The 25,889-nt window shown below is 41.5% G+C and overlaps 1 long non-coding RNA gene across 3 annotated transcripts in view; it reads left to right on the top strand.

Annotated features, from left to right (window-relative positions):
- Positions 1-25,889, top strand: part of LOC122703901 — a 34,748-nt gene that overhangs the window by 5,347 nt on the left and 3,512 nt on the right. For all 3 annotated transcript variants that reach the window (XR_006343647.1, XR_006343646.1, XR_006343645.1), the window contains one exon: positions 15,504-15,558. This is a non-coding gene — a long non-coding RNA (uncharacterized LOC122703901). The remainder of the gene's footprint in view (positions 1-15,503; positions 15,559-25,889) is intronic.

Here is a 25,889-nt window from a genome sequence, read left to right as displayed (position 1 = left end):
AGGAGGCCCCAGTTTGATTCCTGGGTTGGGAAGATCCGCTGGAGAAGGGATAGGTTACCCACTCCAGTATTCTTGGGTTTCCCTTGTGGCTCAGCTGGTAAAGAATCCGCCTGCAATACGGCAGACCTGGGTTCAATCCCTGGGTCGGGAAGATTACCTTGGAGGAGGGAAAGGCTACCCACTCCAGTATTCTGGCCTGGAGAATTCCATGGACTGTATGGTCCATGGGGTCCCAAAGAGTTGGACATGACTGAGCGACCTTCACTTTCACTTTCAAGAGCAAAACATGTGTGTGTTTATATGTGATGGAGTTTTGGAGGCGGAAGAGACAGAGCCACAGGCCAAAGTAAGCAAAGGCATGTCTCATAGATACGATGCCAGGTTTTATACAAGGCTGCCTCTTGCCTCACACAGGGCTGACCTGAGCCTGACCATTAGGCTTCAGGGAGCTGCCCTTCGAAGAGACCACTTTGGCAAGAGGCCACTCTCTTTGTCAAATATTCCTTTAACTAGTTGGGATTTATCAAGTTTGCATCATGTTGTAAGTGATGGGATTACTTAGAGAATATTAAGACTGAGAGCGGGCCTGCCCTGAATATAAATGTTTAGGACTACTTGCTTTGTGTTGTCTTTAATGTTGGGCCCTAATGATATGCATAAATTTCTTATGTTTCATAGTTCAATTGTAATGTGCGAAATTTTTTTTTTTTTGGTAATGTGTGAATTTGAGAGATTGGGGGAAAGAGTCATTTAAAAGCAGTTGCAATTAAAAAATTGAAGCCACAGGGTACACAACAATCTAATTTATCTGTCACAGTTGCAAACTGAACACCGTCAAGCTAATTTAAGCAGAAAAAGAGTTTATTGAAGAATCTGTGGTCCCTTTCAGGATCTTCAGGAGGATCAGAGAATCAAATTCAGAGACTAGCCAGCTAAGCATAATGTGCAAACTATACCATCAAACTCTGCTGGTGAATATGCTATTACTGTGGCTACCTGGCTCCAGCTTCTCTGCCCAACACCTGATGATAAGCATAGGGTTTTACAGCTGCAATATGCCACAGCCATCTTTGATGATTAGATATCGATCTGTCAGCATCCTTGCTAGAAGGAAATCTGTGTGGCACCCCTTTCTTTATGGTATTTGCCTCTGAAGTGACATCTTACAATTGGTTGCCAGAGCCTGAGCCACACACTAATGCCCTAGATTCAAGGGAAGCTGGGGAAGCAGGCCCACAGGGTCAGGAGTCACAACTTGGAGAAGTCCTAAATTAAGAAGGGTGTTCAAAGGGGCTAGGCAGGCCCAAAGCTTGGCAACACATTCACCACACCCAGTAGTCACTAAGTGTGAAACATTGTAAAGTTTAAAACAATCTGTAGATTCAGTGCAATCCCTATCAAATACCAATGGCATTTTTCACAGAAATAGAATAAAAAATTCTAAAATTTTTTAAAATTCTAAAACTATGGAAATGCAAAAGACCTTAAGTAATCAAAATGATCCTGAGAATGAACAAAACTGGAGGTATCACACTCCCTGATTTCAAACTGTACCACAAGCTACAGCAGTCCTCAAAACAGTATGGTACTGGCACAGAAATAGAACATAAATCAACGGAACAGAATAGAGAGCCCAAACATAAACCCACACTTACATGGCCAATTAATCTATGACAAAGGAAGCAAGCATATAATATGGAGAAAAGACCTCCTCTTTAATAAATGATGTTAGGAAAACTAGACCACTACTTGCTAAAGAATCAAACTGGACCACTTTCTCATACCATATACAAAAATAAACTCAAACTGGATTAAAGACTTAAGTGTAAGACCATAAAACTCCTAGAATAAAACACAGGCAGTGTCAGCCTTAGCAATATTTTCTTGGATATGTCTCCTCACACAAGGGAAACAAAAGCAAAAATAAATGACACTACGTCAAACTAAAAGTTTTTACACAGTGAATGAAATTATCAACAAAATGAAAAATCTATCTAGTTAATGGGAGAAGGTATTTACAAATAGTATATCTGTGAAGGGATTAATATCCAAAATGCACAAAAATTCATACGACTCAACAAACAATCCATTTTAAAAATGGGCAGAAGACCTGAATAGACATTTTCCCAAAGCAAACATGCAGTTGGTCAACAAACACAAGAAAAGATGATCAACATTACTAACCATCAAGGAAATGCAAATTCAAACCACAGTGAGATATCACCTCACACCTGTCAGGATGGCCATCATTAAAAAGACAACAAATAAATGTTGATGAACATGAGAAGAAAAGTGAACCCTCAAGCTCTGTTGGTGGGAACGTTAACTGGTGCAGTCGCTATGAAAAACTGTATGGATGTTCCTCAAAAAATTAAAAATTAAAAACTATGATAGGATCCACTATTTCCATTTCTGGTTATTTTTTCAAGGAAGACAAAAACATTAATTTGAACAGATATATGCATCCCTATGTTCATTGCAGCATTGTTTACGATAGCTATGATACAGAAGCAACCTAAGTGCCCATCCATAGATGAATGGTTAAGGAAGATGTATGTATGTGCAATGGAATATTACCCAGCCATTAAAAAAAAAAGAATGAAATCTTGCCAGTTGCAACAACATGGATGGGCCTGAAGGGTATTATGCTTAGTGAAATAAGTCAGACCCATATGATTTCACTTATATGTGAAATCTAAAAAGTGAAAGTAAAAGTGAAGTCACTCAGTCATGTCCAACTCTTTGTGACCCATGGACTGTAGTCAGCCAGGCTCCTCGGTCCATGGGATTTTCCAGGCAAGAATACTGGACTAGGTTGTCATTTCCTTCTCCAGGGGATCTTCCTGACTCAGGGATCAAACCCGGGTCTCCTGCATTACAGGCAGACTCTTTACCGTCTGAGCCACCAGGGAAATCTAAAAAGCAAGTGAACATTAAAAATAGAGCATTTATATTCAATAGGAAGAAGAAAGTAGTCAGCAGGCTAAATGACAGCAGGAAAACTAACCATAAATGAATTGACCTGGCTGGAAGATTCACCCTCTCCTCAATACTCTGAAACCCAGTTTCTGTCCACAGTTATAGTCAATGTCAACAGTAAATGGGGAAAAGGCCACTATGAAATGTTGCCAGGAAGCCCCCGTGCAGTACCATTCTAAATGTGAGGGCTATTGTGTCTGATCCCCTTATCCTGAAGGCCACAGGACTTTTATCCCCCAAACAGTTTGCCTGAGAAGAGCATGGCAGCATGCTGAAACTGACATGGGAACACTGTGTGGTCTCAAGCCTTTCTGAGCTCTGCTTTTCTTATCTGCAAAGTGGAGATCATGAGACACGATATGCAAAGACTTTAGTTCACAGCCTCATATGTGGTGGATCTTGAATACCAGTTACCTAAGCACATCACTCATAATATCAAGTTTTCTATCTGATAAGAACTCAGTGATTAAAGAAAATTCCACATATCGGAAACAGCAAATGCCAAGTCTTGGAGTCATGGAAAGGATTGGTTTGTTCTGAATGGCATGCAGTGCTCTGGTCTAGAGAGCAGATTTCAGTGGGGATTAGCAGGAGGGAAGCTGGGCAGTTAGGCAAAGAAGGCTCAGACAAAATGGAAGGAATAGAATCCCGTCAGCACTCAAAAGCATAGCACCAAGGCTGGAAGCAATGTGGAGGACGGATTGGTGGGAAGTGAGACCAGAGTCCTAAGGAAAGATGCTGAATGCCTCTACTAGGCTTATGACAGAAGACAAAGATGTGAAATTAGTGATAAGAGCACGAAGTAGCCCAAACAGGACATGATCAATGATTGAATGTGAGGGATGGAGACAGGAAAAACTCTTAAGACAGTGATTCTCACCTTTGGACTGCTCTTTGAAAGAGTGGTGACTATATAAAGAGCTTCTTCAAGTTAATAAGAAAATGAAATCAAGAACTCTTAGGTAAAGGATACAAACAGAAGTTCATAGAAAGGAAAAAATGACTATTTGGCATATGAAAAGATGATTAACATCACTCAGAGTAGTGAAAATGCAAATTTTAAATATATTGTTGTACCATTTTTTCACCCATCAGTTCAGTAGAAATCAAATAATGATAACACCCCTTACCACAGGGACAGAGGTACTCTTTCTTTTTTGGAGGAGGGGAGTGGCACGGACCACAGCATGTGGGATTGTGGTTCCCTGACCAGGGATCAAACCCAGAATCTTAACTACTGGACCTCCAGGCAAGTCTAGGAGGTGCTCTTTCTTCCAGCATATTTGCTGACAGAACAAAGCCTCCATGAGGTCAGTTTAACACAGGTCTCAATTACAAGCACACCTACCCATTGATCTTGAGATCCCATTTTTCTTACAGACATACCTACATATGCATGTAAGTTTATACACTGGGGCATAATTTGTCATAGTAAGGCCAGGCAGGACCAACCTGAGCCCTATCAATTGTGGACTTGTTAGGTAAATTAAAGCCCATCCATACAATGGAATTACTTAGTCGTCACATTATAAAAACCAAAGAGGTTAGGTATTAATATCGAATGATCTATAAGATACAGTTAAGTCAAAAACTCAAGCTATAGAGCAGTATGCGTACAAAATTATCATTAGTGTATAAAAAGAACCAAAAATAAACATACGCCTGTGTAGTACAGTCATAAACTGTCCTCTAGGCAGAGGACGTAGGTAACTGGGAGACAGGCATGGGAGAGAAACTGTATTGTGTAGGCTTTTTGTGTGTGTTTGTGTAGTCTTTTGCACCAGGTGCAAGAATTATCTATTCACACACACACAAAGATAGAAATAAGAAACGTACCCACGAGTAGGTACACAATAGAGGCAACACAATAGAATGGAAAGCACTTGGGCTTAGACACCTGAATCCACCAACTGTGAAAAGTTTGAGGTTTTAAAAAAATGATGCTCAGCCCACACAGCAGTCCAATTATATAAGAAGCTTGTGAGGACAGTGGAGGGAACCCAGGCATCAACATTTTTTAAAGTTCCATGAGTGACTCCAATGTGCAGCCAATGGTTAAAAAAAAAAAAGCACGGTATAAGCAAACCTGGGGGTTTGGCTTCAGTGCTGGGGGATCAGCTGAGCCTGCGTCAGTCTTGGCATTGAAATCTGACTCCTCCACCTACTTAGCACAGTTTGGCCCGTTTGTGCTTCTCTGATGTTTGTGTCTGTTCCTGGCCCAGCATCATCTAGTCCTTATCTTTGTAGCTGCCTTATCCCTGTCCTCTAGACAGTAGGAGCTCAGTTTATTTATAAACTTGCCAAAAATCCGAGTAAACTCCCTAACGTCCTATCGCTTCAATGATGGGAAGTGTGGTGGTTTAGTCACTAAGTCGTGTCTGATTCTTTGCCACCCCGTGGACTGTAGCCCACCAGGTTCCTCTGTCCATGGGATTTCCCAGGCAAGAATACTGGAGTGGGTTGCCATTATGGGAAATCTATTACTTTTAATTAAGAAGGCAATTGTCCCAGCAGGAATGAGGGAGGGCCCTACCTCTGTCTGTGCCATTCTCCCCAATGACTTCAGTTCAGATGATTTCAGGTGCAAGGAACAAAACACTCTGGCTCTAACAATAAAAATACTTGTTGTTTCTAATAAAAATCTGCCCGGTGGTGGGCTGGGCTCCTGGTGGGTGTATCAGGACTCTTGCCCCACTTCTCCGGGAATCTCTTGATTTTGTCTTTCTCTCTGAGTTTGTTTCATCTTCATGCTACAATGTATCCAGATTTCATCCACAAACTACAAAATCCGGAGAAAGAGAAAGGACTTGTCTCCTCCCAGGTCTCTTTCTTATAAGGGAATAAAACATATCCTGAAACTCCCCAGTAGCCTTCTTTTCCCTTAATTTCATTAGTCAAATTGCCATATACCCATTCTAAACTCAGTTATCTTGAAAGAAGAGTAAGATTATCATGGCTGATTTACATCAGTGGTTCTCTACTAGGGAGGTGATTTTGCCTCCTAGCAGACATTTGACAATATCTGAAGACATTTTGGGTTGTTTCAACTAGGGCTGGAAATACTACTAGCAAAGATGCTGCCCAACATCCTGTAATCACACAAAAGTCCCCACAACAAAGAATTATCCAATCCAATACGTAAGAGTGCCAAGACTGAGACACCTGGCTTAGATCAGTCAGGGCTCATCCCTGGAGCTGATGACAGGGTTACATTCCCCTAGTCATTTGGTGGACTAGGGGGACCAAACAATATCAGGTTTTTTAGGGAAAAGAATGGATGTGATAGACAGCCAACAATGTCCCCTATCTGACTGCTTCAAAGGTCTTAGGGTCCAGCATCTGCTTCCTTCAATGTAATCCAAACAGGAAATTTATAAACTGATGGCCTAATCACAACAGATTATATAGATCTATAGTCCCAGAACCCAGAGAGGTTAACATTTGTGATTTAATATTTATATTTCTGCAGAACTAGTAGGCTGGCACTCAAAATAGCCACAGACCCTCGCTCTTTGGTCAATCCAAGAACATTAAAACTTTGCTTCTCTAAATCATATCAGAGAAGACAGTGTGACATCACTCGATGGGATTTTAGCCATCAGAGAAAATGTGTGGTTGGCTGCTCCCACTTGCAACACTGGTTGATGTCTCAAGGAGACACAGGAGTTCAGGGAGTCGAAATTAAAGTATCAGCTAAAACATCCAGAACAATACATCACTGTTCTTTGTTTTTTAGCTGAGACAGTTATTTATCCAGTATCTCTTTAGCCTGAAAACAAAACCATTAATTACAAAGACCAACTTTTTAGGACACAGAGCAGGGTTGATATACCATCCGGGAAATTGTGTGTATCTGTGTCGATTTCTGATTACTAAGCCTCTGGAAATATCTTGAGAACTAACTCATGCCTACAGAATAGGCACAAGCTTCTGGTGTCATCAGGACTCAGCCACCACCAGTGGATGGCGGCTCTCTTCCATGTCAACATGACTCTCTCCCAGAGCTCTGTTCTATAACTTAATTCTATTAAACCTAAAACTTCATCCACCCCATGGCTCACATCCCCACAAATTAGAGTCACTCTCTGTGGTAGTCATTAGTTCTAGTCACAGAATATTTCTAGTTTTCCAAGTTCACAGCAGGATTGCATAACCTCATCCCTTTAAATTTAGATGTGACCATGTGACTTGCTTTGGTCAATGTAAAATTCAAGAATTGAACTTTGGCTATATCATGGAAAGACAGAGACAGCTTCTGTCAGCCTGGATCCCTAAGTGAAGATGACAGGAAACAGAGGTAATGTCAACCTGTAATGTTGGGGTTAAGGAGTGTAACCCACTTTATCCTGACTGGTGCTGTTCCCCAAATATTGGCTTCCCTCCAGCTGTTTCCTCCTACATCTTTTCCTTGGATTACTCCAAGTTTGCTGTCCTCCATTTAACTTTCTACCTCTCTTTTCAAATCTCAGTCTCCACAGTATGCCTTGTGGAGCCCCATTTTGTACCAGGAAATTCTCCTGCATCATCAACTTCCCCACAGAATGTGTCCTTTACCACTGGACCTTACCTGAATCCTAGCTCTCCTCTAGAGGCTTCTCTTCCCACACACTTCAGAACTGAGGGTGGGTAAGTGAGATTGGCATTCCCATGGCCAGTGATGGCTCGATCCCTGAGTAAAAGTCCCACTCCATTAAGACTCATGGCCTCCTGCTGGGTCACCCCCAGTCTTTCATTTTATTGACATCCTTCCCTTTTGGGCTCCTGGAATATAGTCTTCTTGTCTTCTCCAAGTCCTGCAGAATCCTGGGAGACTTCAATGGCCCTAAGGACAGCTACCAAATGCCCTGGCCTGTAGCTTCCAGACCTCATAGCTTCCAGTCCTTTCCAAATCCAGTGACCTCTGTCTTCTTTGTATTCTGATCACTTTCCTTGAGGCTACATCCTGAATCCTCTCAAACTTGTTTCCCTTCTGCAGTAAAAGCTATGAGGACCACCACAGATGGACAAGGAAATGGCTCAGTAGGTTGGGTTGTGCTGGATCCTAAGCAACATTCCTCTTCCCAAACTATATCCTAGAGCAGAGGTTCTCAAGTTTTAATGATTTCTTCCTGTTACCTGTGTATCTTGTTAAGAGGCATACTCGGATTAAGCAGGTCTGGCGTGAGATCTGAGATTCTGCATTTCTGACAAGCTCCCAGGTGAGAACCATGCCTCCGGTTCATGGACCTTACTTTGAGTCACAAGGAGCTCAGTGTCCATGAGACCTGGCTGCCCTGTTCTTTCTAGTCTTCCTATGAGAAGAGCTCACCACTGCCTCTTTGAGTTCTAATCAATCCCTGTATAACCTGCCCCCCAAAATGGAGACCTGTCTTAAGGACTCCAGTGAACTGCCTGGAGTTTCACATTTTGACTTTTAATTTATTGTTGTTGTTTTAGTATTTACTTATTTTCAATTGCTGATTGGTTTACAATGTTGGTTTGATTTCTATCATACATCAGCATGGATTAATCATAGGTGTACATATGTCCCCTCCTTCTTGAATCTCCCTCCTACCTTCCACCCATTCCCCTATCCCTAGGTTATTACAGAGCCCAGGTTTGAGTTCCCTGAGTCATAGGGCAAATTCCCACTGGCTATCTATTTACATATGTTCATGTATATGCATCCTTGCTACTCTCTCCATTTATCTCACCCTCTCCTTCTCCCCCACCCTTACCCCAGTGTTCATTGCAGCAAGACATGGAAGCAACCTAGATGTCCATCAACAGATGAATGGATAAAGAAGCTGTGGTACATATATACAATGGAATACTACTCAACCATAAAAAGGAATGCATTTGAGTCAGCTCTGATGGGGTGGATGAGCCTAGACCCTATTATACAGAGTGAAGTAAGTCAGAAAGAGAAAAAGAGATATCATATATTAACTCATATATATGGAATCTAGAAGAATGCTACTGATATTTATGTGCAGAGCAGCAATGGAGATGCAGATATAGAGAACAGACTTATGACTTTTAATTTTTAAAAGAATCTCAAATGCAAATGATTCACAATTCTTCAATGCATAGCATACTCACATCAGCTCATGAAAAGTCCCATTACTTGCAGTTTATTTCTTTTCATTTTTTTAACCCTTCCATCTTGATACTTGCAACTTTTTCCTCCCCAGCTTTTGTCATAGGCCAGCACTCTAGTATGTTTGCTATAAGTCATTAAGTATGCATGCATTCAACCTTGAAAGGTGAGTTGTGTATGCTTATGTTTTTAAACTACATAAATGATGTGCACTTTACAAAGAAAAAAGCTTGAGATCTTCCTGGGAGATCTTGTTGTGGGCTTTTCCTGATGAGGTGGCTGAGATTCATGTCCCCCTTATTTATATAGGAAAAGAATGACCCCCTCATTATTTGAATCAGCTCCAGAGAATCTCTATTTCTTGTGACCAAAATAACTCAAGGAGCACCCTACCTCATAGGGTGGTTGTGAGCTTAACGGAGAACAGGATGTGGTGTCTAGACATCCCTAACCCGTTGCTCCTTAAGTGTCAGACCCTCACTTGTTGTAGTTGGCAAAGAGCTAGATGATGAATGATTTAGGCCAGGATTAAGAATTGTCTCCATGTGGCCTAGTTAGCTTTGCTATATACCAGCAGAACCCCTAACACTAGCCTAAAATACTGTAGTAACCCCTTTGACATAATAATAGAAGTTATAGAGTTTAAATCATGATTAGACAGACCAGAGATAGATCCAGAAACAGATCCACAGACAAATAGGGGCTTAGTATATGTTAAAGGTGGTTTTTCAAGTCGGTGAGGAAAAAATGGATTAACTAATATATAAATGGTGTTGGAACATCAGGGTGATGATCAGTGAAGAAAAATTAATTTGGATTCTTAGCTTAGTGCTTACTACAAAATTAATTCCAGATAAAATGAAGATTTATATGTTAAAAATTATTAGAAAAAATTGTGGGAAAAATTTTGTAGTAACCTCCAGTTAAAGCTTTTCTAAGCATCACACAAAACCCAGATGCCTTAAAAGAAAGATGAATTTAGCTACATTAAAAAAAATTTTAATTCCTCAAGTCAAACCTGCTATAAACAAACTTCTTTAAAAATCAGTAAGAAGAGCATTCTCCTATTTGAAAAATGGGGAAGAATATGAAGAGTTCATAGGAAAGAAAACATAAATGCTCTAAATATATGGAAACATAGTTGAGATCACTATAATTTTAAAAATGCAAATTAGAGTTACAATGATGATACATTTTTCAGCTCACATCAATTGACAACTTTGAAAGATTTTAGAAACTATACTAACAAAGATGTATGGGGACAGGCACTCTTGTAAATTACTGCAGACAGCAATTTGACATTATTTCAAATTAAAAATGAACATACCCTTTGACTTCTAGGAAAATATTCACAAATATACTTGAATATGTATGAAATTATACATCATTTTATTAATGCAAATTATGATTTGCCTAAATAAGGGAATACTATAAAGAGCTATAAAAAGTTGCAAAGATTTTGGATTATTTACAGAGCATGTTCAGAGTAAAGAAAAAGCTGCAGAACATTGTAAGAGTGGGGGGAGGGGAAGGAGAGCGAAAATATTTGTATATTTGTAAGTACATAGAAGATCTCCAGAAGGTTATTCCAGAACCTGACAGAGAGGAAGTGAGGGCAGTGGGAGCAGGAGAGGGAGACTTAACATTTTGTGTTTACCTTTTCACACCCACTAAATTTTATATCATGCACATCATTATAAAATGTAATTACAATTTTAAATGATGATAAATTATCAAATGCTACCAGTTTTTTCAGCAGAAACTTTGATGTCCATTGAGTTATGGTTCTAATTTTCTATTGACTGTAGATACAAAGAAAAGGAAGTTTAAAAAGGAAGTAGAAAAAAATAAATAAAAATTTAAAAAAAATTTAAGGAAGTAGAAAGAGACTATAGAGAGGGTTCTGTTTTTATTCTGGGATTTGGATTCTCTAGGCATTTAGTGATAAAGTAATACCTGCTTTTTTAAATCCACAAGAGCATAAGGAATAGCTCTCCCTACCTGATCAGAGACAGCTACAATGTAGCCTTAGAGAGTGGGTGTCAGGACACAAAGCTGACATACTGTTGCTGAGAGCAGTGTTGGCCAGTGAGGGCAGGCAAGAGGTGGGGGCGCTCCAGCCCTCAGCAAGCCCTGAGGGAAGGTCTCAGCACAGAGTTGATTCAGCAGTCATCCCCTAGGAAAGGGTCAGAATGTTCCTGCAATGCAGGGGCCAAAAAGAGAGGGCAGCCTTCTGGGTATGGAGCACACCAAAAAGGTAAGTAAGTAGTAAAGGCAGAACACAGCAGCTTGAAGGGACATCAAGCTATCAGGGTGCAGAATGGAGGTGTGAGAGGAGGGGGAAAGGCAGATTCTGCGTGGCTGAATGATCTGCTGTTGTCATCTTGAAATTCTTAATAATTTTATCTTTGTGTTTCATTCCTACATTACAGGTTGACATTACCTCTGTTTCCTGTCATCTTCACTTAGGGATCCAGGCTGACAGAAGCTGTCTCTGTCTTTCCATGATATAGCCAAAGTTCAATTCTTGGTGTACACTTGCTGAATTTTACATTGACTAAAGCAAGTCACATGGTCACATCTAAATTTAAAGGGATGAGGTTATGCAATCCTGCTGTGAACTTGGAGAACTAGAAATATTCTGTGACTAGAACTAATGACTACCACAGAGAGTGACTCTAATTTGTGGGGATGTGAGCCATGGGGTGGATGAAGTTTTAGGTTTAATAGAATTAAGTTATAGAACAGAGCTCTGGGAGAGAGTCATGTTGACATGGAAGAGAGCCGCCATCCACTGGTGGTGGCTGAGTCCTGATGACACCAGAAGCTTGTGCCTATTCTGTAGGCATGAGTTAGTTCTCAAGATATTTCCAGAGGCTTAGTAATCAGAAATCGACACAGACACACACAATTTCCAGAGTGGTATATCAACCCTGCTCTGTGTCCTAAAAAGTTGGTCTTTGTAATTAATGGTTTTGTTTTCAGGCTAAAGAGATACTGGATAAATAACTGTCTCAGCTAAAAAACAAAAAAACGGGGATATACCCATCTCTCTCCATTTGTGTCTGGTGATCATCTCGAGAGACAAGGCCTAGTATTGTGCAGGTTGAGTTCACATTCAGCATAATAAAGGTGTGTTAATATTTATCCCCATTTAGAAAATGATCAGTACACATTCTAAGAGCTTTGACAGATGGGACTCTCAAGAGAAGGACCCAGGATGTTACTCATGCTTCAGGTTCTCTCAGTATTGGTGCCATTCTGCCACTTAATTCTTCATTACCCAGACTGTAAGACCCTGTTCCCCTTACCCTGCTGGCTTTCATTTATTCATCCATCCATTCAACAGGAATTTATTGAGTACCTGCTATACCAAGCACTGTATTAAGCCCACAGAGAGAGTGGTTAACATGTCAAATATGATTTCTACCTTCATGGAACTTACCCCCTTCTCCAGGCAGTTAAAAAGCAAAAACTGAAGTATGTATATAATACAAGTGATGACACATGCTATGAGGGAAGAGTGTGGTGCTCTGCAACTGAGAAGCTGCCAACCCGTTCTGACTCGTGTGATTAGGAACGAGGGCTGCCTTGGTGCCAGCCTCAGCAGACACTGCATAATGTGCATGGCATCTCAGATGCCACCCGGCAGAATGGAGCCAAAAAGCCTTCCAGGAGAGGGAAGAGCATGCTCAAAGGCAACAGAATAGGAAACAGTTTGGCAAGGACAAGTCCCTGAGGGAAGTACAGAATGGGGGCAGCGTGAAGGAAGGAGTGCGAGATGAGGCTCTGGAGGGCTACGAGAGGAAATTTTGTCCAAGTTCCAAAGGGTGCTAAGCAAGTGAGTGACAGGATTCAACGTATGGGGTTGGCCTAAACGTTTCTTCAGTTTTTAAATAAAAATGAAAGACAAATTTTTCATTTTCATCAGGAACTTGATTAAACAGCAAGTTCACTATTTTGTTCCACTCCCTTCTGCTATCTTCAAGCAACTTCATAATTCCATCTTCCCATAACTTTTTCTTTTTTAGCAAAGAACTATTCCAGGTACCTTTTAGTTTTCCAGGGAATTGAAGTTTTTTCCATCAAGAGAAATTTGTAAAGACAGAAACAAAGGGAAAGCTGAAGGTGCAATGGCAGATGAATCAGAACTCCCCAGCCAAGCTGCAACAGCTTTTGCGTGATCATCAGAGAAACATGTAGTCTTGCATTATCCTGATGGAAGATTGTTCATTTGCTGTTGACCAATTCCCGATGCAGCCTCCACTTTAACCCTCTAGCCTCAAAAGAGGCTGAGGATATACCTTCCTTTAGAGCATCAGTCTGGGCTGTTGCTGTAACTCAGCCTCATCTGAAGGTGACAGAGTGAGAACCTCCATTCCAGTGAGATTGTAAAATGTCCAGACCAGTGATTTAGCAAGACATTCCAGGTGTGAAGCTTACTCTCTCCAACTACCTCATAAAATCTTCCATCAGGGTGTATTGCTCTGTTTTACAACTCTTTTTCTGCCAAGTTCTATATGCATTTTATTTCTCTCAAATTTGAAAAAAATCTTTAGAAGTGTTTTTGAACATCCCTTATACATCTCTTAATTATAAGCTCAGGACTTGAGTCTAAGTAAATAAAACTGATCCAATTTTACCATATTTCAAGCTAACAAAGGACGTGAGAGCTTTGAAGTAAGACGAAGCAAAGTAGCTTGAGGAACTGATCAGTGAAGGATCATTTGAACGTCCCTTTAGGAGACAACTTCAGATACATAGTGGTCAAAAGAATGCCAGTAATATGTGAAGTAATTAGCCTCCAACTAAAAATAAATGAAAAAAAAAAAAAAAAGAATGCCAGTAATAGAAGAAGGTTTGACCTTTTAGGTCAACTGGAAAAGTCACCTGTGTATTATAGGTGCAATGGGAGAAAGAGTAATACAATAGGAGAAAGATAGAAAGTGAAGGGAAATTAATCACCCCATTAGCTGATCATTATCTGAGCCTTGTCATGTTAGGGAACAAGTCTATACATTCTCTGGCATTTCTGCCTATCTTGGGATCAGAGCTCTACTTGCCTTTATTCCAGATATCTTTTCAAGGATGTCTATATAGCAAACAACCTTGAAGACAGAGATGGTGTCTCCCTCCAGAACATGAGGCTAATTTGTTGATATGGGCAACCCAATGTTCACTATTGCAGCACTATTTACAATAGCCATGACATAGAAATAACCAAAGTGTCCATTAACCAATGATTAGCTTAAGATGTGATGTATATCGGAGAAGGCAATGGCACCCCACTCCAGTACACTTGCCTGGAAAATCCCATGGATGGAGGAGCCTGGTAGTCTGCAGTCCATGGGGTCGCTAAGAATCGGACACGACTGAGCAACTTCACTTTCACTTTTCACTTGCATGCATTGGAGAAGGAAATGGCAACCAACTCCAGTGTTCTTGCCTGGAGAATCCCGGGGACAGGGGAGCCTGGTGGGCTGCCGTCTATGGGGTCGCACAGAATCAGACACGACTGAAGTGACTTAGCAGCAGCAGCAGTGATGTATATATACACGTAATGGAATATTACTCAGGCTTTAAAAAGAATGAAATATTGCCTTTTGCAGCAACATGGATGGTCCTGGAGAATATCATACTTAGTTAAAGTAAGCCAGATAGACAAATGATATCCCTTATATGTGGGATCTGAAAATATACAAATAAATCCACATACACAGAAACAGGTTCATAGACACAGAAAACAACTTATGGTTATCAAAGGGGAGAGGGAGGGAGGGAAAATTAAGAGTATGGGATTGACAGATACAAATCACCATACATAAAATAGGTAAGCAACAAGGATATATTGTATGACACAGGGAATTATGTTCAATATCTTGCAATAAAGTACAATGGACCAATTTGAAAAAAATAATTGAATCACTTTTCTGTACATTTGAAACTAACACAATATTGTAAATCAACCATACTTCAATACAAATTTTTTTAATTTAAAAAATAAAAAGGATATTGTCTCCCTTCAGGACAAAGTTAAGGTAGGCTTGCTATTCATTATAAAAGATCATTGTGTCTGACTATTTGTAACCCCATGGACTATAGCATGCCAAGCTCCTCTGTCCATGCAAATTCTCCTGGCAAAAATATTGAAGTTGGTTGCCATTTCCTCCTCCAGGGGATCTCCTCACCCATGGATTGAACCCACATCTCTTGCATTGTAGGCAGGTGCTTTACTGCTGAACCACCGGGAAAGCCCCATAAGAGATCCAAGTTCCCCAAACTTGGGGTTCCTCTGTTAAAATGTACCCACTACATGTGCAGGTATTGCTTGGCTTTTTCATGTCATCCTGTGGAAATTGGGTTTTGATTAACCAATGCAAAAAGGATGTAATTGTAGCTACTACTATTGCTGTGAGTAATAAACTGTCCTTTGTTTCTGACCCAGGAATCTTGTGTCTTCTGCCAGCATCCATGAGGCGGTCTTGTAGCTTTGAAGTCAGGTAAAATCTCAAACCTTTAAGTATTCTTGACTACTGGGCACTTGCAAGGGCAGTTTTAGCACAGGACTTAACAGCAGTGTTAGCGATATCAAGAATTATGTTGGGTCTTTCAAATAAAACTTTCCTGACAGCCCAGATGTAGTTCTTTTACTTCCTCAGATTGTCAGACTGCATGAACAAATACGTAGTACTGCACTATTCATGAGAATAAATCCAAAAACTTCTTTCTAAAGTTCTTCCAAAACATCCCAGCACTGAACAGTTTTGGGGACAAGAAATAATGACCACAAGAATAATGACAGTGGCCATACAACTGGACCAGATGTTTTTAAGTTCTGCCCCCTGATGGCAGCCAAGAGCCTCAGCCCACCACCACACCTTCTTCCCTCCTGGATGTAACTGGACTCTCTCCTCCACCACTCCCACGCCCATTGCTTAATCCTCCGACATCCTTCAAATCTACCCTCTTCTTTCATCTCTATTGCCTCCTCCATAGTCCACACTCTCCTCTCTTTATAACCTTCCTCTCAGCTCTCACCCTCTTCCCTTCCAATGTGGTCCTATATGGACATCAGAGTTTACAACTCCTCAGATCCTCACCACCTTCATCAGGGGCTTTCAAACCAGGCAAACAGTGATATATTTGACATATTGTAGACATTTGATATATCGGACTTCTGTTAAGATTATTTTCAGGGAAAAAAAGAGTTTCACTGCTTCAAAATTTTTGAAAAGTGCTAGCCTGAAAGATAAACTTCAAACTTTAGCTTTTCATTCAAAGCCCTTGTCTCCTAATCCACCCTCAGAAGCCCTACACTTTAGTAAATGTGCCTATATCCATATTATCTGGAGTCTTTTTTTTAACCACACTGTCACTTTCATCAAGCCTCACTACACATGGGATCAAGTGCAGACTACTTAAGTTTGTATTCGTCACTCTCTCTGTTTCACCTGTCCTAGTCTCCTCTCTGAAACAAAGTCTAAGATGCAGTTCAGTCACCACCTTTTTGTCCAGCCCAAGTTCTGTGTCATCCTATATAACAACCTCAACCATGAGACTGATTCATGCTATGTCTAGATTCACAACTTCTTGATCTTCTCATTGACTTAATAGATCCCTATCACATTTTGTATCCTACAAACAGATGTGTGTGTGTGTTAGCCACTCAGCTGTGTCCTACTCTTGGCAACCCCATGGACTGTAGCCCACCAGGCCCCTCTGTCCATGAAATTCTCCAGGCAAGAATACCAGACTGGGTTGCCATTTCTTTTCCAGGGACTCTTCCCAACCCAGGGGTTGAACCAGGTCTCCTGCATTACAGGCAAATCCTTTACCAACTGAGCTGCCAGGGAAGCCCAAACAGATAATTCCTCTATGTACCTTTCCATCATAGCACTTACTTCCTCGCATTACAAATGTGTTTGCTTCTATATCTACTTCACTCTAAGAGACGATGAACTCCTTGGGGGAATAGGGAAGATGTCTTTTATCCAGCTTTGTGTTTCCGTTACACAGCATATTCTTCGTGCTCAACAAATATTTGCTAAATGAAAATGTGAGTTTTTGCAACTGCCCCGCTGTGATTGTTAGTTTTATGTGTTAACTTGACTAGGCTATGGTATCCTGATGCTTAGTCAAACTATCTTTTAAATGTAATTACATTTAAATCAATAGACTTTGAGTAAAGAAGATTACTGTTTATAGTCATTCAATTAATTGAAGTCCATAAGAGAAAAATACTGATATCCCCCAGAGGAAGACTAGAAGAGAAGGAGTGAAGGCAGCAGTTGGCTAGGATGATTCAGAGTTAGGGACTGGTAGGGCAGCTACGCCAAAGTCTTTGACCATGTGGATCACAACAAACGGTGGAAAATTCTTAAAGAGATAGGAATACCAGACCACCTTACCTGCCTCCTGAGAAACCTGTATGCTGGTCAAGAAGCAACAGTTAGAACCAGGCATGGAAAAATGGACTAGTTGAAAATTGGGGAAAAGGGTACGTGAAGGCTGTGTATTGTCACCCTGTTTATTTAACTTATATGCAGAGTACATCATGTGAAATGCCAGGCTGGATGAAGCACAAACTGGAATCAAGATTGCTGGGGAAAACATCGAACCTCAGATATGCAGATGACACCACCCTAATGGCAGAAAGCTAAGAGGAACTAAAGAGTCTCTTGATGAAAGTGAAAGAGAAGAGTGAAAAAATTGGCTTAAAACTCAACATTCAAAAAACTAAGATCATGGCATCTGGTCCCATCACCTTGTGCCAAATAGATGGGGTTGGGGGGGAGGGAATGGAAACAGTGACAGACTTTATTTTCTTGAGCTCCAAAATCACTGCAGATGGTGACTGCAGCCATGAAATTAAAAGACACTTGCTTCTTGGAAGAAAAGCTTTGACCAACCTAGGCAGCATATTAAGAAGCAGAGACATCACTTTGCTGAAAAAGGTCCATATAGTCAAAGCTGTGGCTTTTCCTGCCATCATGTATGGATGTGAGAGTTGGACCATAAAGAAAACTGAGCACCAAAGAACTGATGCTTTTACTGCAGATGGTGACTGCAGCCATGAAATTAAAAGACACTTACTCCCTGGAAGGAAAGTTATGACCAACCTAGACAGCATATTAAAAAGCAGAGACATTACTTTGCTAACAACAAGGTCCATCTAGTCAAGGCTTTGGTTTTTCCAGTAGTCATGTATGGATGTGAGAGTTGGACTGTAAAGAAAGGTGAGTGCCAAAGAACTGATGCTTCTGAACTGTGGTGTTGGAGAAGACTCTTGAGAGTCCCTTGGACTGCAAGGAGATCCAACCAGTCCATTCTAAAGGAGATCACTGGTGATGAATTGCATCACCAACTCAATAGACATGAGTTAGGGTAAACTCTGGGAGTTGGTGGTGGACAGGGAGGCCTGGCGTGCTGCAGTCCATGGGGTCACAAAGAGTCGGACACGACTGAGTGACTGAACTGAACTGAACTGAACTGTGGTGTTGGAGAGACTCTTGAGAGTCCTTTGGACAACAAGGAGATCAAACCAGTCAATCCTAGAGAAAATCAGTCCTGAATATTCATTGGAAGGACTGATGCTGAAGCTAAAGCTCCAATACTTTGACCACCTGATGCGAAGAGCCGACTCATTGGAAAAGCCCCTGATGCTGGGAAGGATTGAGGACAGGAGGAGGGGGCAACAGAAGATGAGATGGTTGGATGGCATCACCAACTCAATGGACATGATTTTGAGCAAACCCCAGGAGACAGTGGAGGATAGGGAGGCCTGGCATGCTACAGTCCATGGGGTCACAAAGAGTCAGACACAACTGAGTGCCTCAACAACAACAACAAGGGCAGTTGGAGAAAAAGGGGAAAGGTAAGGGAATTGAAATTTTGGGCATGAGAGTGACTGAAATAATAGGTTGTGGAAGCTTAAGCCAGGTGGGAAGGACAATGGAGTCAATCAGAATAGGGTAGATGGATGGTGAGAAGATACAAGGATGACAGGACTAGAGATGTCAATGAGACTGAAGAAACAGGTGTGTAGACGCAAGTCTATGAGTAAGAGAAGAGTGGCATCTGAGGTGCTGAATGGGTAGGGGGCAATCCTGCTCCTTCGATCATGGCATGGTCTAGATTTAGTCACAGAAATGCACAACCAAATAAAAGTGTAGTAACTTCTGTTAGTAAGGGTTCTCTAGGGAAGCAGAACCAATAGGATGTCTGTGGATAAAGGGAGGAATTTATTTTAAGGAATCAGCTCATGTGATTGTTGGGACTGGCAAATTTGAAATCTGTAGGACTGAGACCCAGGGAAGAGTTGATGTTCCATTCCATATACATTATATTCCATATACATTGTTTCAAATTTTTACTATAGTAAGAAGTATTAGAATAAACATTCTTATCTAAAATAGGTCAATTTTTCTAACTCTTTCATGAATATACAAGTTTTTATCTTAAGATAATACACTGTCTTTTTCCAAAACATATATCTCTGGACTGTGACTCAACCAAATGAATGTTGAAATTGCAGAGCCTGATGCTAGGTGAAGAGGATTCATATGGGCCATGACCCTAAATTGATAAAGCTATCTTTTCCCCCACATTCTCTCTTGACTTGCCATGATGTTTTTCATTTGCTATTTAATGTCACTCTGAATATAAAAAATAAAATATTTAACTTATTAGTATGAATTTTACAATTCATCTTTATGTGCAATGTCAATTTAAATGTGAACACAAGAGCATTTAATTCATGTAACTCATATGCAGAATCACTAAAATTACAGAATCTATATTTTGTGTTTGGTACATGCTACAGAATGTGCGTTTCATCTTATCAGAACAAAACTAACTCACCTGTTTTAACTTTACTTCTTAATGTATACAATTCCACCTACCTTAGGCTTAGTGATGAGTAAGAGAGGACTGTAAGAAGGAACTATGGGTTAACCAATCTTTGCTTTCTTTGCCATCATTTTCAGAGTAAGTGCCAGGCAGTAAGAAAGGATATGAAAGGGTTCCTCAATTGTTTCTGTTTCTTAAAATGCCTTCTTTTCTGCATTTGAAGCAAGTTCTAGTTGAAATGAAAAAATATGGCCTCTGGGGCTATAAAATAAAATTATGTGCCCATCAGGCATCGTGAATGCCATATGAATGGGCAGCAAGGAATGGTGGACACATGTTGTGAGTATCTTCTCTGTTCATGTTCATGCTCCATCGTCTCATTGGACATCACTTACTAAACACAAGTTCAAAGATAAAATTATTAAGAATTTAAAGATGGCAAGAGCAGATCATTAAGCCAAGTACGGGGCCCCTCTGAGCAAGGAGCCCTGTTGGGGCCATCCAGGTCACCTGTCCAAACCATCAGTGTCAGTGAAGGGACAAAAGACAGGGTTCTCAAAAGAGTTGGTTTCTGAAAAACAAAAAAGATAGCAGAGGACTAATATATTAGGAAAAAACTTTGGAGAGCAAAGATAAGTTTTGCTTCGTGTTTAATTAAAAAAAAACAAACGGGAATTCTGGAAAATACAGTGTATTCTCTGTTTATAGGGTACAAAATTTAACACATTAATAGATCTATTGAACGTATCGTTAGATCAGGAAACTTTGAATCCAGATATAGGTCTGTCGACTTTACGGTTAAAGTAGTGCAAGATGGCCCAGAACATGAGCTGGGCAGGAGCACAATGAGCTGGGTCTCTAGAACCTCGAGGACTAGGAATGGGAACCACAGAGCACACTGCTAGGACAGGCAGGTACTGTTCCTAAGGAGAAAGGGTTTTAGAAGAAGATAAAGAAAAATTTGGGGGGAAGAGCAGCAAAATGCTAGAAGACTTTTGACAGTGCTCCCCAGCTCCTCAGATGGCAGCTGGTGAATGAGCAGCCCAGTGCTCTCTGGAGAGAATCGGATTTCCAAAAGGCAGGGGAAGATTTTGTTGTTTGTTCTTTGTTTATTTTTAAAGAAATCCAGGCTATAAGGAGGTTTGTTTACCATAACCAGTGGTTCCAGAGACATGTTGGAATGGGTCTTGAATTCTGAGTGTGAAAGACATTTGGAGCTTGTAGAGACTAGCTAGGCTTGGGTCCAAAAGGAAGTCTTATATTTCTAAAGTTATCATCTTTCTAAAATTCAACTGCCAGTACTTCTGCCTGGCTCACAATGCTCCTCTCAATTGTTCTTGTTCAGTCGCTCAGTCGTGTCTGACTCTTTGTGACCTCATGGACTGCAACTCACCCGGCTCCTCTGTCCTTCACCGTCTTCTGGAGTTTTCTCAAATTCCTGTCCGTTGAGTCGGTGATGCCATCCAACCCTCTCGTCCTCTGTCGCCCCCTACTCCTCCTGTAGGACGATGCCTGCAAATTATGCAGCCAACCCTGCTGTTTCCTCTGACTGGGATGCCCTCTACCTCTTCTCTCCCTGTTTAACACAAAATAATAATAACAATAATTGTAACTATTATTTACTGAACTCTTTACTCTATACTAGGCACTTTCGACTGTAAGGAGGATAAGATCCACAGGGATAATTGTATTTCTGGGTAAGAGTTTCAGAGTAAAGTAAGTGCAGATAAAGTATAGATTGTTTCCAGTGGAGGGATCTGAGAGTCAAAGGAGTCGGAGCTGTTGGCCCTGAGGGATTTATAGCACATTCAATGCACCCCTGGCCTCTTTGTTCTCAGCCAGGAGGCCCAGGTGGGAGGCTCTGTCTCTGGATAATGAGAACAAGTAGGGAACAACAGCAGAAAAACCAGCAAGGAACATACTGTAACACCCCAGAACTAGATGACCCAGTGCCTCCGAGGACCTCCTTTGGGTTCCTTCCAGACCTTCCTTAACCCAAAGTGAGAAGCAACTAAATTTGCAAAAGCACTGTGAGGTCTGTCCCTCCCAGACACTTCTCTGACTGTAAATAAAATCCCGGCTAATTATTCAACAACCAGGCTTCACCTACACTGCCTTTATGTCAGAGAAGAGGACCTCTCTAGGGCTTGGAAAAACAATCCATGGGACCCCCACAATAGGGTGGGCTAACAGATGATTGAGGCAACTGACTCTTTCTTACCACTTCACCAAGAGCAAGCAGCACTGGCCCAGTTTTGTTGTTCTTGTTCAGTCGCTAAGTCGTGTCTGACTCTGTGACCCCACGGACTGCTGTACGCCTGGCTTCCCTTCTTTCACTAACTCCCAGAGTTTGCTCAAACTCATGTCCATTGAGTCGGTGATGCCATCCAACCATCCATCCTCTCTCACCCCCTTTTCATCCCGCCCTCAATCTTTCCCAGCATCAGGGTCTTTGCCAATGTGTTGGCTCTTCCCATCAGGTGGCCAAAGTATTGGAGCTTCAGCTTCAGCATCAGTCCTTCCAATGAATATTCAGAGTTGATTTCCTTTAGGGTTGACTGGTTTGATCTCTTTACTGTCCAAGGGACTCAAGAGTCTTCTCCAGCACCACATTTGAAAGCATCAGTTCGGTGCTCAGCCTTCTTTATGGTCCAACTCTCACATCCATACATGACACTGGAAAAACTATAGCTTTGACTATATAGACCTTTGTCAGCAAAGTGATGTCTCTGCTTTTCGATATGCTGTCTAGGTTTGTCATAACTTTCCTTCCAAGGAACAAGCGTCTTTTAATTTCATGGCTGCAGTCAGCATCTGCAGTGATTTTGGAGCTCAAGCATCTGCAGTGATTTTGGAGCTCAAGAACATAAAGTCTGTCACTGTTTAAATTGTTTCCCCATCTATTTGCTATGAGGTGATGGGACCAGATGCCATAATATTTGCTTTTTTGAATGTTGAGTTTTAAGCCAGCTTTTTTCACTTTAAGCCAGTGGTTTTCAGGCTTCAACTTGCATGCTTATGAAAACAGAGCTGGGCTCTAGCCCCAGTGTCATTACTTTGCCAACAAAGGTCCATCTAGTCAAGGCTATGGTATTTCCAGTGGTCATGTATGCATGTGAGAGTTGGACTGTGAAGAAAGCTGAGCACCGAAAAATTGATGCTTTTGAACTATGGTGTTGGAGAAGACTCTTTAGAGTCCCTTGGCCTGCAAGGAGATCCAACCAGTCCATCCTAAAGGAGATCAGTCCTGGGTGTTCATTGGAAGGACTGATGCTGAAGCTGAAACTCCAATACTTTGGCCACCTCATGTGAAGAGTTGACTCATTGGAAAAGACCGTGATGCTGGGAGGGATTGGGGGAAGGAGGAGAAGGGGATGTCAGAGGATGAGATGGCTGGATGGCATCACCGACTCGATGGGCATGAGTTTGAGTAAACTCCAGGAGTTGGTGATGGACAGGGAGACCTGCTGTCCTGCGATTCATGGGGTTGCAAAGAGTCAGATACGACTGAGCGACTGAACTGAACTGAACTGAACCTGGGCTGGGGCCTAAGAATTTGTGTTTCTAACAAGTTCCCAGGCAAGGCAAATGCTGCTGGTCTGGAGATCACATTTTGAGGGCCACAGCTTTAAACCCAGAGCAGAGTAGGCTAAGGGCTTTTGAAAAGAGGAATCCATAAGCACAATCCCTAGCATGGCTGTCCTCAAACTCCTGCCCTATCTCCTTCTGCAAATACCCCAACTTCCAGATACACCTGACCTTTTGTAGTTACCCCAAACCTCCCCACTATTTCACATGTCTATGTCTTTGTTTTCTTAATTGCAGAACCATATAAAAAGTAAAATAAAAATTCTTCTGTAATTCTGCTACCCAAGAGATAACTGACACTGACATCTGGGTGTGGCCTGGTTAGAATCAATGAGTTGCCAGCAAGTTACTTTGGATCAGAGGTCACAAATAAATCTTTCAAGTGCCTGTTTTTAAATGCTCAAGTGTAGAGCAGCAGCGCATTGCCTCAGGAAAGGTGGTGCAAGACTTTCTTTCATTCATTTCTTTCATTTCACAAGGACTGCTCTTCTAATGAAAGTTTGCCAATTTTTGGAATCAGATCTCATTCCTGTGTAGCATTTTATAAAACACATTGGAATATGTTTATTTATTTGTGTTGTTTGCTGAAAGAGGGTCTGTAACTTGTTCAAGGTTTAATAAGCGTAAGTCCAGACAGAAATCCTCGTCTCCCAGCTCCAGGCTCTGCTCTTCCTACACGGTGAGGTTTTCTACCAAGGTCTCATATTTGTGACCACCGTGTGTTGTCCATTTCCTGAGGTGGTCTCATGACAATTACAGTCACACTGTCTCCCACTTCTAGCAGCTTTTTCTCTTACATAGTATAACTTCCCCAGCTCTGCCCCTCACAGTCCCCAGCCAAATGCCCCAAGGCAGAAACTGCAGGGAGCTCAAAACCCTCCCTTCCAAGTCACTCTCTCCTGGTCACCTCTGTGCCCTGTTGCCAGTCCCCCTCACCCCAGCACCCTTTTCCCTCCTCACTCTGATTGGTGGTCACAAAGGAAACAGACTCTTGGACGGTGAGGGGTAGTGGAAAATTATGGAAGCCATCTGGCCCAGGAGATGCTGAAGCTGGAGGCCTCAAAGCTACCCACTTACTCCCTGGGTAAACTGGGACAAGACTCCTATTTCTTTGTAGGTTCTTGTATCCATTCAAGGTGGATGATAATAGGGTACAACATTGAGGAACTGAACAGTAGATTTAAGCAACTCTGATTAACAGCATTAAAATGCTGTTTTCATTAAAACAGCAAGGTGCCTAAAGCCCAAGGTGAAGGGATAAGCCTCTAATGGGGGAGTGGCTTTGGAGTCACAGGGGAAAAAATGGTAGAGAAGGTAGTTGAAGCCAAAGGTAACAGTTATCCATAAATTCTAAGCTCTCCCAAAGTTGTTTGGGCCCAGATTATCTAAGGATATTAAAATCTCATGGATTTCCTCCCTGTTCTACTTGCACTTGTCCCCACTCCTTCCCCCTCAGCCTCCTTCCTGCAAACAGAAGAGACAGACAAATACACACACATACACACAGAGATAGCACCTCCTGTGTGCACACATACATTGCTGCTAAAGACCCCTCTTTTTATTTTTATTTATTTATTTTTATTAGTTGGAGGCTAATAACTTTACAATATTGTAGTGGTTTTTGTCATACATTGACATGAATCAGCCATGGATTTACATGTATTCCCCATCCCGATCCCCCCTCCCACCTCCCTCTCCACCCAATTCCTCTGGGTCTTCCCAGTGCACCAGGCCCGAGCACTTGTCTCATGCATCCAGCCTGGGCTGGTGATCTGTTTCACCCTGGATAATATACATGTTTCGATGCTGTTCTCTTGAAACCTCCCACCCTCGCCTTCTCCCACAGAGTCCAAAATTCTGTTCTGTACATCTGTGTCTCTTTTTCTGTTTTGCATATAGGGTTATCATTACCATCTTTTAAAATTCCATATATATGCGTTAGTATACTGTATCGGTCTTTATCTCTCTGGCTTACTTCACTCTGTATAATGGGCTCCAGTTTCATCCATCTCATTAGAACTGATTCAAATGAATTCTTTTTAATGGCTGAGTAATATTCCATGGTGTATATGTACCACAACTTTCTTATCCATTCGTCTGCTGATGGACATCTAGGTTGCTTCCATGTCCTGGCTATTGTAAACAGTGCTATGCTGAACATTGGGGTGCACGTGTCTCTTTCAGATCTGGTTTCCTCAGTGTGTATGCCCAGAAGTGGTATTGCTGGGTCATATGGCAGTTCTATTTCCAGTTTTTTAAGGAATCTCCACACTGTTCTCTATAGTGGCTGCACTAGTTTGCATTCCCACCAACCGTGTAAGAGGGTTCCCTTTTCTCCATACCCTCTCCAGCATTTATTGCTTGTAGACTTTTGGATAGCAGCCATCCTGACTGA

This window comes from Cervus elaphus, chromosome 11 (genome assembly GCF_910594005.1).
Source record: "Cervus elaphus chromosome 11, mCerEla1.1, whole genome shotgun sequence".
Lineage (NCBI taxonomy): Eukaryota > Metazoa > Chordata > Mammalia > Artiodactyla > Cervidae > Cervus > Cervus elaphus.
Note: the sequence above shows the minus strand (reverse complement) of the source record. Positions and strands in the feature narration are given on the sequence as shown.